At 37.3% G+C, this 13,183-nt stretch overlaps 1 protein-coding gene across 3 annotated transcripts in view; it reads left to right on the top strand.

The window, feature by feature from the left end:
• The first annotated feature begins 3,698 nt into the window (after nt 1-3,698).
• Nucleotides 3,699-13,183, top strand: part of LOC134534884 (SH3 and multiple ankyrin repeat domains protein 1) — a 476,867-nt gene continuing 467,382 nt past the window's right edge. For 2 of the 3 annotated variants that reach the window (XM_063373550.1, XM_063373547.1), the window contains exon 1: nt 3,700-3,982. The gene's annotated coding sequence lies outside the window, so the exon portion shown is untranslated. Of the gene's footprint in view, nt 3,983-13,183 lie in introns of all 3 variants that reach the window. The other variant, XM_063373548.1, reaches the window with a different exon arrangement.

The raw sequence follows: 13,183 nt of genomic DNA, 5'->3' as shown, positions 1-13,183 counted from the left end.
ACTATAGTTCTTCAACATGCTATATTGGATATATATTTCAGAAGCAGCCAATATCTACTCAAATTCACTTAAATAGCAGTCATATAATAAACAAAAAATTGAGCTACATCTAGAGACACTTCTGAGATAAAACAATATTTATCGATTTTATTTTAACTGCAGCCAATATATATTAAAAATCTACTTATATAGTAAATTGATGTAATAACTATCAAGTTTTTTTACATTGTTATAAAATTTCTTGCATACGTCGATAAAGACGTATCACTTTAAATTATAAATAAACCAAACTAAAAAGTAGAAAATAAATAATAGTTTAAAAAACTAAAAACCACACTTTATATAGAAAACCAAACTAAAAAATAGAAAATAAATTTTAATAAATTTGAATTAAGAATAGTGAAAAAAATTTTTAATAAATATAAATTAATAATAGTGTATATAAGAAAAAAATGTATTTTATTAAAAAAAAAAGCGTGGGGTGCATGGTGTCAATAGTTATAAATATTTCATGGACATATATGAGTTGAAGGATTATCATTTCAATAATATCTTACAAAGCACCCCACGATTTTTTAAAAAATAAAATACATTTTTTTTCTTATATACACTATTATTAATTTATATTTATTAAAAAAATTTACACTTTTCTTAATTCAAATTTATTAAAATTTATTATCTATTTTTTAGTTTGGTTTTCTATATAAAGTGTGGTTTTTAGTTTTTTAAACTATTATTTATTATACTATGGTTGAAAAAAAATTAAACCCATTTGTTAAAAAATCTTCCAAGATAAACAAAATTTCCATACGCTTACATTTTATGAAACTTTTTAAATTTTTTTATTGTTATCTAGAATGTAAAATAAATGAATAAATTAGGGTTTTACATCTTGCAGACATTGCGGTCATCAGGGACGATGCCTAAGGGATGCTGAATGAAAATGGAACATTGATGGAATGAACGGGCAGGGGAACGGAGTACCTCCAAAACTCTCCCCCTCCCCTCTCCAGCCTTCATCGCACTGCAAAATGCACCAAATTTCCCTTTTGTTCAAACCAAGGCCGGCTCTAGAAGAGTCAGGTGGTGAAGGAGGGGGGGGGGGGGGGGAAGGAGCAATAGCCCCTCCCGAGCCAATATTTTATTATTTTGTTTTATTAATTTTTGCTATGATAATGTTTACTCAAATACTTTATTCACGTGTTAAACTTGTTTTCAAACACAAGTTAATTGAAAACATTAAAAATTCGGTATTTGAGACCATAAATTTGTAGACATTCCAAGGCCAGTCTGTCATGCATTTCTCCTGAAATGTCTCTTCCTGGTTCAATCCTCTCGTGACTCGAACTCAGATTGCCTTAGTAGCAGCAGGCAGGTGGTCTGACCATTCAACCATCCTGGCCCCTATCTGCAAACCTTGGGACTTCCAGTTTTTCAATAAGAATTGTTCATTTACACACAACATTTGAAATTTTCTTGCATGCCTAAATAAATTTCATGCTGGAAATCTTAACAGGGACTGGCTTAGAACCATCACATGATTCACCAAGTAGTTGTGAAAGAAGAGTTTATGTGAGCTGTGTAAATTAATCAATTCGTAATTTGGAACCAGAAGTAGGGTTACCAGAAGTCCTTTTTTAACCTGTACATTACCTCTTTTTTTCTGTAGAAGTGGGGGAAAAAATCTGCTCTTTTTTTCCCAATCTGAATTTATGCTAATGGAGGAAAGACAGAAATAGGCATTTTGTATAATATGTCATAGATATTCTTACTGTACGGTACAATTTAAATCACTCCCCTTGTATTCAAATTTATGATTATTTAGTCTGAAAAATAAACTTGCTGAAAGAGGTTGTATCATAATAAAATATATTTTTATACTAAATGTGTGTGAAAATTATCTTTGTGAGAGTGATCAACAGAAAATAATGTAAAACAAATATGTCAGAATCTGATACCTATGGGTAGAAGACCAAAGCATTATCAAGCTCAAAACATCAGGAGGGAAGGGGGGGGGGGGGTGAAGTGGAATTTTTTTGTGATTCAACTTCCTTTCATGGGGAAAGGGCTGTCCATGCTAGCTAGGGTAATACAATAACTAAAAGAAAAAAATTATTTATTAAAAAATAGTTTTTGAACAATTATTTGATAGGTTTAGCTACAATGTTTCTCTAACTACATACAGTGCCTTGCTCCATGTTTGATTTTTTTTTTACTTTGGAAGGGAAGGCAACTTTTGATCTGGAGTATGATCATAGCTTTGTTTGCCTGTCATCTACTATTTCTATTTTGTATTATTATAATATAATTATAATTCTTTGCATTGTACACTTTAAATTTATTCTGAGTCATTTAAAATTTTAGTTGAATAATAAATTTAACATAACATCAGCTAACATTGTGATTTATATGTTTACACTGGAGTGTACACAGAATTTCCTTTAGTGGAAGGGGGGGGGGGGGGAGAGTTATAGATCCACTTTGCCCACTTTGCTTTCAAACTATTTCATTTTGTTGGTGGGAATGGTAATTATTTTTAGGATTTGGGGGCGGGATATAATTCCCTCCCCCTGCCTCCACCCACTGTATAGGTTCTTGTATGTATCATCTTCCTCTGCTGTCATTTATTTGTTAAGTGTTTTTTTTTTTACTCATATGGTAACTCTTAACCATAAGTCTGTTACTTTACAGCTTGGATTCACACTTTGTTACAAAATGAACCTACTCCACCAAGGGTGTAGTCAGCGAGGGGTCATATCCCCTCTCAGTTATAACACATCTCTATGACCAAGTTCAAATGACTGAATAATTGCTCAGAGAAAATGCAATATTAGAGATTAGCCTTCTCTTTAAAAGCTTATTAGGTAGGGCATAATAATAAGCAGAGGTAGTGTTATGTATTTACCTTTAGCAAGAATTTCTGGTTGGGAAAAAGGACTTTGGCTCCTCAAAGAACCTGAAAATGCATTTACGAGCATCAGGGGCGTAGGAACCGGGGGGGACAGGGGGGACGTGTCCCCCTTAACTTTTTGGGTGGAGGGGACTGTCCCCCCCAACTTTATAGACCGTGATATTTTTATTTTATAATATTATTCTGCCCAACTTTATTTGTAATTTCTTCACTCTCAAATTTTATTTTAAGGAAACAATAATAATTTTAACATCGATGTATCCAATGGTTAGATACAAAAACTGCTTAAAAAGAGCTATTTTGCACTTTTAAAATCAAAATTTTCCGGTGGAGGACCCCCGGACCCCCCGTCTTAGTAAGAGGGGAATGGGTTTACATGACATCAAAATCATTATTTGTCCCCCCCCAACTTTATGAACACAGCTACGCCAATGACGAGCATCATTTTTTGTTATAATTTTCCAGAGGAGTATTTGCCGTATTAAAATACCCACTATATCCCCAGAGATGTGTTCAAACAGGCAAATGAAAAATATATTCTTACATCTTCCAAAAATCCTGACTACATCTATGTACTCTACGGTCATGCGGCTGGTTCTATTGATCTAGTGAAGTCAAATCTCGTAACTTTTTGCGGAGAGGGGAATTGGTTTCACACGCTGATGGCGTCGTGCGAAGGGGACGTTGGATTTACGTCCGGGGAAGGGGGAGGAGCGGGCAGCGGCCCCGCAGTGAGCTTACAGCAGCTCCCGCCGCAGCGCTGCGGGCGGGCGGGCCTGGCTGTTGACTGTCTGGCCAGTTCTTCTGTGAGCGTGGTGCCGTGAGGAGGTTATCGTTGGACGCGGGTCGATTTTGTTTCTTTCCGTGACTTGGTTTGTGTTAAGAGAATTAAAAAAAAAACTGTATTTCGTCCAAATGCGTTAGCGTGTGCCGTGCAGTTTTTTTTTTGTGGCAGGGGAAGAAACTTGGATATGCACAGTGGGAAGCGAGCGTTTTGAGCTGTGCACGCACTTATTCAGTTGTTCTGCGGAAATCAAGGCGGAAGTTACGTGTTGGGAAAAAAAATGTGAGGTAAGTTCTATCGTGTTTATAAAAAATTCTTGGGCAATCTAAAGTTATCGCATTTTAATTCATGACCAGCGAAAATATTCTCGCAGGTCAATAATACGTTGCAAGACCAGTCTATAGAGTTCTCAACAGTACCGGTAAGTTTCTGCACGTAAACACTTAGCATTTACTTAGACACGCAATAACATGACGGCACGTACTGGCGTACGTTTCGTTTGAATTGGGGCTATTATCTAATGACGCCACGTACTGTGCAGTTTGAATTGGCGTCTTCGATGCTTGTACTTTTAATAAGTGCGCACGGGGTAATGTTCCGTATCACGTATCAGAGTTTATCCCTTGATTCTGAGGACATGATCCTGTAAATATTGATCCTGCGGTACCTAGATATATATGATTCTTGCTGTTTAAATTTAAAACGTCGAAAGACCCTGCACTTAACAAAACTTCTGATATAACAATGAATAATGAAAAGTTGCATAAAAAAGGAAAATATATTTTTTAATAAAGGTACGATTGTTATTCATTGTTGTATCACAATTATTCATTGTTACATCACAAGTTTTTGTTATGTTAAGGATCTTTCGACGTACAACAATCATGTGTAATCAACTTAACATAGGATCAAAATGTACAGGATCGAGGTTATTAGCAGGGTTATTAGCAATCGTTTTTATTTGAAAATTATTTGCGAATCTGCGTTTTTCTTTCAAGCCTTTACATTCCTTAAGTATTATGTTGAAGCTGAGTAAATCGAGTTTTGTTTTCATTGAAACAAAACTAACGGAAATCCCTTAAATATATATTACTAATCCGTAAGTGAAGTGGCGTTCGCAAGGGGGAGGGATAGTGCGATAACTCCTCCCTCCCAACCACACCCCAAGTATGAATAAATTTCCAAAAAATCTCAGTGAAGTCAGTATGTTAACAGTGTGAGAAGCGACGTGGCCTACAGTGGTAGCTCTATGTTAGTGCCACGAGTAAGTAATGCATTTTTAAAAATAAACTTATTCTAATTTTATTTTTTCTGCTTTATTTTCAAATTACTGTATTGGCCACTGATAGGTATTGAGTCCTTGGTTATATCCGCCCTGTTTTTTTAAAATCTAGCTTACAATATGTGTACAATTATTCGTTTAGGCTTCGTGCATCTGAATTAACCTCCTCAGTACCAATTTATCAGAAAAAATTTTTTGTACTCTGAGAAAATGTACAATATACTGTATATGCTATAATTATTATAATAATAAGAATATTTAAGGTTTCTTTGCTGGAACCTCTTCCAAAATTACTAGTTAGTCATAAAACCACTATCTGACAATTTATTTTTTACAAGTGCTTTCTTGGCATTAAAGCGTACCAGATTGGAATGTACAGTATAGTGTACATTCCCACTGAGGAGGTTAAGGGTATTTAAGACGATGGAGCGGCCAGGTGAGTCGTAGCTCTGGAGGCTAGGTCGTGACCTTGAGTGCTCGCACCGAATCTCGTTCCTCTCAAGGACAAACCGTTATGCTGACGAAATCTTGCAGGCAACATCGTACTCTACGCTAGCACGCGTGGACCATGGCAATAGCGCCTGCGTTGTTTGTGTTGTTTATGGCGTATCCCGTTTATATCAACGTTTTATCACTTACATTTTCCAAATTAAATATATTGTGGTTGTGGTATAGTTTCACATCACAAACACATTCAGATGGTTAGTTCATTGTATTATTTTACGTTAAATACAATTGAATGTGTTACACAGAACAATTTCTCCCGGTAACAATATTTCTCAAAGTTGTATGCATATTTTAAGCACATTTTAATTCACAAACAACCAATTACTTTCTTTATTTGAATATTTTATTTTAATAAAATACAACAGAATACGCAATAAGGAACAATTACCCCAAAATATTCAACCACGGCTATTACGCCATCATAATCTTGCTTGCTCTGTTAAAAATAACAAAATCATTATATAAGGCCAATAAGCAAATTTAATGTACCTACAGCAGACAATTTTAAATATGTTGAATACAGTATCTTGCGTTAGTTTAAAAACAGTTTATATTCAGGAGATTTAAGTTTTCTTTAAATCTATTGCCTAACGTTTTCTTTGAACATTCATAAATCGCAGAGGTTTGTTCTATGTGTCCAGTTGATAATTATGTTAAAACGGGCGGATTCAGCTTCAAATTTTACATATACAATATAATTGTATATTTTTGTAGTCGATTTGGACAGTAAAACTACTATACTATAGGGGCGAATAGAAAATCCCCCCCCCCCCCCCCCAGTTTAATTTGAAGCATGGATTTTGAGTAACAACAGCCTCCATAAATGCCTTTTTAACGCATTTTGCACGTCTTTAAAATTAATTATCAAATATATTAAATTTATTATTTATTGTAAACTCCGCAGTTTATTAGTTCCAAAATATGTGTGAAAAAAAGGGGGTGGGGAATTGCCGCCATCGCCTCTAACATAGGACTGCCACGGTGTTAAAAATATAGGCAAAATTATCTTTTTTTTTTAAATATAATAATTAGTTCGAAATTTCAAGGATTAAAAAAAAACACACGTATGTCAACTTTGTAGCCAGACGATTGAGCAGAATGTTCTTTTGTGTATTTATCAAGTTCCCCCCCCCCCCCCCCCTTCCCTGGGCCAAAATATTTATGCCAGAGGTAAGACCACAAAAAAAAAACGCATTGTTTGCTATGTCGATTGAAAAAATACCGTATGGCAAGATCATGCAATAACGCCAGAATGTTGTAATTTCTGCCGTTTGTTCTTTAAGGGGTAAATAATCGTGTGCGTGAATGAGCTCTCTGGGCTGTGAAGTTATTTAGTGTCGCGATCGGGAATGTTGGGGAGCCTTCAGTTCCGACGCTTGAAAGATTCCACCGGCCAGTTGCTTCAGCGGTGCCAACCGCACATTTGCAGTGCCAACTGATTTTCAGCTTGCCATTCTTTTGTTGTTATCTCTTAAAAATATATATATTTTTGGTCGGCAGAGTATTATAATCATGAAATAGGCCTTTATTAACCCTCGCATATTTCAGCATAATGCAAAAAAAATACATTTAGTAATTAAATTAATAATAATTTATTTTCCCCTTTTTTTACACTTTGTTAAAAATATTCACTTAATTAACCAGGAAATTTAGCACTCACGAAAGCAAGCTTGTATTTGAGTGCATCTAGTCACTTCAAATTACGTGCGGTATTTTGACAAAAACGTAAACATTTATAAATGTAGAATAACTGAGAAATAAATATATAAAATATAACCTAAGAAACCTTACGCTAGTTTTATAAAGATGAAAGTTCAAAAAGAGCAATTTATTAAAATTCAATATAATGTATAAACAAACAAAAAACGTGAAAATGAAATTTAGTCTGAAATAAAAATCACATTTAAGATTTTTTTTAATTTTTAGATTTATCAAGTTCGTGACGTAACTTACGTTAGAATTGGGAAGGGTATTTCGTCATGGTAGGGTGCATGATAATGTAACTAAAATATTGCCCTGCTTGTAACTCGTGAATGAGATGAAGACCCTAGAAGGCGTGCTGACGTGAGGCTGAAGGCCCCAGCAGTTAGGCAACCGGCGTGACGTAGTTGCCGACGGAGCTGCGTGCATACTAGAACAGCTGAGGCTACCAGGTGGTCACGTCTGTTCAGGGGTGTGTCTATGAGTCGGCGAGGCGGGATGATAGGCGCGACGCTCGCTGCTGCTTCTAGCGCAATTCGCCTGCCTGTCTTCTCGTCGTGTGTAGGGCAACCACGAGATCTGAGCGGTCACCATTAAACATCATATCTCTGAGAAATGAAGATTTAAGGTGTAATACAAGTCCTTTGACTGCAAGAATGTTTACATGAAGTTTCGCGCCAAAAAAATTATTCTGAAAACACGCGTTGTAGCCATTTTTCACTTTTCTGAAAATAGTTATAAAAAAAAAGAAAGAAATACGTAAAAACAACTATTCTTTCGCTCTGATATATTGAACCATTTTTAGCTAGCGTGGTTTTTTTCTTTCTGAAGCTCTGCACAAAGAATGTGTGTCCAGGTATAAGTATTTGAAAATGTTGCTTCGTTGTAAAAATAATACATTATTTTTTTATTTACAGTATTTTTTTTTTTTGCATTATACAATTTATATTTTCAACCCTCCGACTGACTGGGCCCGAGGCAGGGTGCTTCCCCCTCCCTCACTCCCCAGGGAAATTATATATATATATATATATATATATATATATATATATATATATATATATATATAAAGTATAACCTCTCGGGAAAGGTTCAGGGCTGCAAGGAGTCTGACCCAATGTACATTCGGACCAAGAGCTCTTTTCTCTCACAGCAGTGCTGCGAACGTTAATTGTTCCTTATTGCGTATCCTGTTGTATTTTAACATTTTTTTTTTAATGTGAGCGAGTATTTCAGTACTCGACAGAGATTTGTAACATCTAACTTTGGTAACGAGCAAATTCATGTGTTCTCATGTTGCAAAATACTTTTATAATACGAAACTCGAGTACGAAATTTAACGTAGAAATTTTTTTATTTAAAATAATGCTTGATAAATACAGGCAGATCGACTATCGAATCATTCTATTTGCAGAGCGGAGTGTTAAACTTCTGTACAAATTGCGCCACGCTTGAAGGCCCGTCTGCAAACAGTCCGAACCTGTGGGCGGTCCGCGTCCTTGTACCGACGTTCTCTCGCGGGGAAACTGCCCTTTTTCTATAATTGCGACATGCCCGATGTCCGAATACACTGATTTCTAAATTAATCAGAGCGCAGTAAATAAAGAGTGCCAAAATAATTGTTTTCCGATTTGTTTTTTGTTCACTGTTTTCGTGATTTTTAAATGTGTACGCAGATAAGTTTTGAATATTCAGTTAACTTGAGGAAAATTGTGTAAGGACAAGGTAAACACTAATAAATGTCGGTTATTTTCAGTTTACCTAATGAAACCGGAATGAGGAGTGTTCAGTCTTCCGTGCTACCAAAGGACACATATTGGGGCAAAAAGTTAAAGCTGACCAGTGTATCCGGACCATCGCCCACACCACGAAAGACGTCAGAGATTCACGTAGGCCAATCAGTGATCTGTATCCGCCGGGACACAGTTTAGAACATTGTAATTGTAGACGGGCCTTGAAAATTACAATTTTTTTCCCTTTAACAGGGTGTCCACATTCTGGAAAGTAAAAAAATATATATATCAGGGAAAATTCAGGTAAGTGGGAATCGGTCAGGGAAAGTCACGGAATTGGTCGGGTTTATTTATATTTCTCTGTTTATTTTAATGTAGCTATACTAACCTAACTAACCGTCCATGGTGTTTTAATGTAGCTAACCTAACCGACCACTTTTAATATTTGAATTCATTTTTTCCTGCGCGAAAATAAAACAGATCCCGAGGTTGGCCGAAGGTTGGTTGGTCGGGCGTGTTCGGGCAGGGACAGAACTTCTCGCTGTCGGGGAGCATGTCGCGGTGACGTCACGGGAGGACACGGGAGGACACGTGTGCTGGCCCCCAGCCCAGTGGGACCGCCAGGAACGTCCTCCCGGCGGAATGCGCGCCCCGCGGCCGCTAGCCGTATTAATAACCGCTGCACCGGCGCTGCTCCCGCCGACTGCAACCAGCTCCGTCCTCCTTGCTGTGCTCCCCGCCGCCATAGAGCACCGACCATGTAGACACGCAACCTAGCATCTCTCTCGAAAAAAAAAAAAAAAAAAAAAAAAAAATTGGTTGTCTGTAAAGTCGGTTTGCGGACGATAGTTCAACGTGACAACGTCAGAACAAAACATTGATGAAATGATTGCGTACTTTTTTATGAATAAAATCGAATCATTTTATTTTAATAATAAAAGAATAAATACTTGAAATAACACTAGTAATCAGATTTTTAAAATGCAAGAATAATTAACCTTTATTGCCGAAATTGTTGTTGTAGTAAGCAATGAAAACCACATTAACTTTTCACTTCACTTTATAAACAGTCGACGGAACAATTCACGTGGAGATGTCTTGTAATTGATTTTAAAAACTGGCGTTTAGCTATAAAGTTTAAATATAATTATGAACAAGTTTTCATATAAATAATCTGTAATCAAATATCTATCATCAATTATATGAATCACCATAATTTTTTAGTCAATTGTAACATAACCTATTATTACTGCACTCGCCGACAGCGTAACGGAACAATGAGCGTAACGGGACACCGCGTAATGGAACAATGTGCGTAACGGGACACACTTTCGTGCGTGCAGCCGGCGTTCATTGATTTATTAGACGTCACGTCAAAAAAAAAAAGCTCCGCAGAACATTCTTCTTATAAAAACAACAAATTAATTACGCATACATGATTAGCTAGTCTGCTGCGTAGAAAATGTGTATTACGTCAGAATACTCATATCTTAAATTTTTCTTAAGTTCACCTGACTATAAAAAGGGATATGCTAGTTTTCGTTATTATTGAATGCAGACTTTTTCGTGGCTAATCGATTGTTGGGTTTTCAAATGTTTTGCCACAGCTTTAAATGCAGCCTCCGTATTATTTATTTATTGGTTATACGCGGCATGTATCAAAGATTTTGGCACTTATGAATTCGGAAATTCCGTATTCTTGGACTGAATAAATTATTTGGACAGGTGTAAGTTGCCCGCATGAAACAATCCGTTATTACTAGCATGCAACTGCCTGGATAAAATATCAGATTGTAAAAAAAAAAAAAAAATGCAACAACTTTGTGTAACTCGCGCGGATGAAATAAAAACTAAGAATCGAATAATCAGAGAGATTGGAAACTTAACTCATCTCAAGGGCGTATCTGGGACAGATAACCCCTCGTTCCAAATTATAAAACAGACAAAATAAATTTATGGAAACAAATAACTAGCTGTTGGTATTAAATACTTTGAAAGAAACTTACGAAATAAACCACGTCATACGTGGTATGTGGTTAAGACACTCCTACCCGTGCAGTGTGTTGAATTAAAACCAAAAGCAAAACCATCCCATCGTGATTCATCCAAATGGTCATAGCTTTCGGGGTGGAAGAAATGTATGAAGTTGAGGGTTAAAAAACTCTCGCTACTGTTCCACACAGCTACTCGTCGATTAGGCCGTTCCTCCATATAAAAAAAGAAAATACGTCTCCGACCAAATGCCGGGAGTGGGCAAAAGCAAATAGAGTAATCCAATTTTTAAGGCTGCGTGATTAGCAGAGAGATATGAAAAGTAATTCCAAGCCAACCAATTATTTAACTCACGAAATGTATTTTACCAGACGCTAAAACGCAAACAAATACACGAATAAAGCAATGTACATGGCTCATGAATAGGGACCGGAAAAATTCGCGGGAATCAATGACCTGTAGGATGAACTCCATAGTTCTACGTACGCTCGGTCAAACGCCACCCACTCATTGGCTGCTGTCTTGTGAGACGTTCCAGCGTAGCAGCCTGTGATTCGATAAAGCTTTGGTTGGGTGTTTCTAATTGGCCCAAAGTCATCCAGGTGAGTTGAGAGTCAATAACAGAGGCAGCACTGCGGTATAACGATTTTTATTTTAGCCTATCGCGAAATGAATTCGCGAATTTTTCCGGTCTCTACTCATGAATAATCAAAAATAAATTAGAGCTAACATTGTTAAAGTTAATTTTTTAAGATTACTAAGACAAAGTGCAAAATAATCACGCGCGTGATTTCTCTACCAAAAAGAAAGGTGCCCCCAACATAGAAGAAAATGAACATAGACTATGCGAAATTTAGAACATAATTTTGTAATTAGATATGATAAAGTCCTTCAATTATGTAATCCTGGGGCGTAGACACGCAAAAAAAAAAAAAAAACTGCATTTTAAATTCTGCAAAGTTAAAGCGAGACATCCAGCAAAAGAAATTCAAAAACAGTTTCTCGCAAAAAAAATTTACATTCGTACACAATCCTGCACTACGCTGATAGTTTTAAGATTTCACGTTGAGGACGTTCCGGTCGGTAGAGTGACGTCACTGACGGAGCATTCGAAAAAGTCAAAAGGGGCAAACACATGGGTAAGCCGCGGCCTCGAAGGGCGTAGCAAAGTTTTTAAACGGTGATCCACTTACTTGTAGTCCAGGGGTGTGTCAGCGTGGTGCAGAGTGTACTTGCGAACCGCAGCACGGTCCTTCTTCGTCTCTCACGCCCTCACACTTCACGATTCTTCGATTGGCATGCCTGCGTGTGGAGCCGTGGCGGAAGTCAACTTGGCCCTCACTCAACTGCATCACCAAGTGCACAGGCGAAAAAAAATACGCGCGCCACCTCGTGATTAGCCGATGCGCTGGCACCGTAAAACTCTTCATGCTCTCGTAAAGTCCTAAACCGCCGTACAGCTCCAGAACCGTTAAAACACATTCCGTGTGGTTGAAAGAAGAGACTCGCGCCAGGCCAAGCTCCGCGCGCGGAGTCCGAAGTGTACAGTCCGACCGACGCGACTCGACTCCTCCAGTTCTAGTCTCCCTTTCTTGCCGCCGCCGCTGCGTACGGGCGCTAGTGTCGCACGTCACACGATGGAGACTCGAATCGAAGGTCTCACACGTAGAATAAATAATTAAACCTTGATCAGCGCCCCACACAGATAATTAAAAAAATATATATATATTTTCTTTTTCAATAGACGGATATAAAAGTTACAAACTTACACACTAGTTAAAAATTACAAAATATAAATCTTATGCAAACAAAGGCGCAAGAAAGAGGTAAAATTAAAATTCTAAAGCTAACCAACGATTTTTTTATTATAAAAACAAGGGAAATTAAAATACGTTCAATTATTAACACAACGGCGTGAAACAACAAAGAAAAACAAATATATGCCAGTGGCATGACGATGCCGCAAATTGATCAGGTGGGAACGTCTCGTCGACATCGGATCGTTAAGAGACGAGGGGTTACGAGATGAGAATGGATCATTTGACGGAATGAAATGGGAAAGACAACGGAAACGTCTGCCACGTTTTGCCCACTTGGCGTGGATACAGCTTGGTCATTTGTCAACTAACCTCCGGGCTGGGTGGTTGCTTTTACACCACGTTTCACCGTACTTTTTCCCCCTTCATAATGCATTTTCAGGGTGTTGATATTTCCCTCGTCAGCAAGTGTGCTTGATCCTGTTGGGAAAATACCACGCTAGGATCACACCACAC

This window comes from Bacillus rossius, chromosome 8, assembly GCF_032445375.1.
Source record: "Bacillus rossius redtenbacheri isolate Brsri chromosome 8, Brsri_v3, whole genome shotgun sequence".
Taxonomy (NCBI): Eukaryota; Metazoa; Arthropoda; class Insecta; order Phasmatodea; family Bacillidae; genus Bacillus; species Bacillus rossius.
Note: the sequence above shows the minus strand (reverse complement) of the source record. Positions and strands in the feature narration are given on the sequence as shown.